The following is a 1,281-nucleotide window of genomic DNA, read 5'->3' as shown; positions in this document are numbered from 1 at the left end:
CATCAGGGTTTCCCCTGACTTCGTCCTGACCAGGCATAGTTCACCATCTTTCGGGTCCCAGCGTGTACGCTCTTGGTGCGCCTCCTCTCGCAATGAGAATGAGGCGCCCCGGGAATGCGGGTCAGTCATGGAGACCGACCATCTTCCCTTAGTTCACATAAAGTGAACCGTTACTTTCATTGCGCCTTTAGGTTTAGTGATTCCCAATGACTCGCGCACACGCTAGACTCCTTGGTCCGTGTTTCAAGACGGGTCCTGAAAGTACCCAAAGCAATAGCGTCGCTGATCGGCGTTTCAAGAGGTCTGTCCAAGAACACCGCGGCGAACAGTCGCAAACGGACGGAATCGGCACTAGGTCCGATCGCCATCACAATTCACATACTTGCCACGGGCCGGACGCGAACTAAGTCGCGGCCTCCCGCCATCAGTAAACCGTCGAGCGAGCTGTTCGGAAACCCAGTGTCCGTAAACATCGGAAAATCCGAGCTCACGGGCTACACTCGAGACCGTAGAACAGCACCCAACGGATCGCGACGACCTACTAGGGGAGAAGTGCACGCGTCCGAAGCCGGAGATGAACCGAAGGGAACAGCCAACGCGAACGTCGCCGTTTCCACAGTCAGTAAATCCCAACAACAGGCGCGAATGAATCTCCCCATTCGACCTTTCGGGTTTCTCAGGTTTACCCCTGAACGGTTTCACGTACTCTTGAACTCTCTCTTCAAAGTTCTTTTCAACTTTCCCTCACGGTACTTGTTCGCTATCGGTCTCGTGGTTATATTTAGCCTTAGATGGAGTTTACCACCCACTTAGGGCTGCACTCTCAAGCAACCCGACTCTAAGAAGAGATCCTCTAGCAAGCCGCAGCGGTCGCTACGGGCCTGGCACCCTCTATGGGCGATGGCCCCATTCAAGATGGACTTGAACGCGCCGCGAACTCGCCAGATAATGGATCCTTCCAAACACCACATCTCCCGGCGACCGGTTACGATCGCGGGATTCAGTGCTGGGCTAATCCCTGTTCGCTCGCCGCTACTAAGGGAATCCTAGTTAGTTTCTTTTCCTCCGCTTAATAATATGCTTAAATTCAGCGGGTAGTCTCACCTGTCCTGAGGTCGTATGTTCAAATCATCGAAACGTTCCGAAACTAACCTTTGGCGGCTCATAAAATCACGTACCTTACGCGAGGGAGTTAGCCTACTCAAAGGCGTCTATTATCTCCTGCTCCGTATGGCGGATCATGCGAATCCAAGCAAAGTGCTTCGGTGTTTCGGGGGTGCG

The sequence above is a fragment of the Harmonia axyridis genome, chromosome X, assembly GCF_914767665.1.
Source record: "Harmonia axyridis chromosome X, icHarAxyr1.1, whole genome shotgun sequence".
Lineage (NCBI taxonomy): Eukaryota > Metazoa > Arthropoda > Insecta > Coleoptera > Coccinellidae > Harmonia > Harmonia axyridis.
This window is presented reverse-complemented; position numbering follows the sequence as displayed.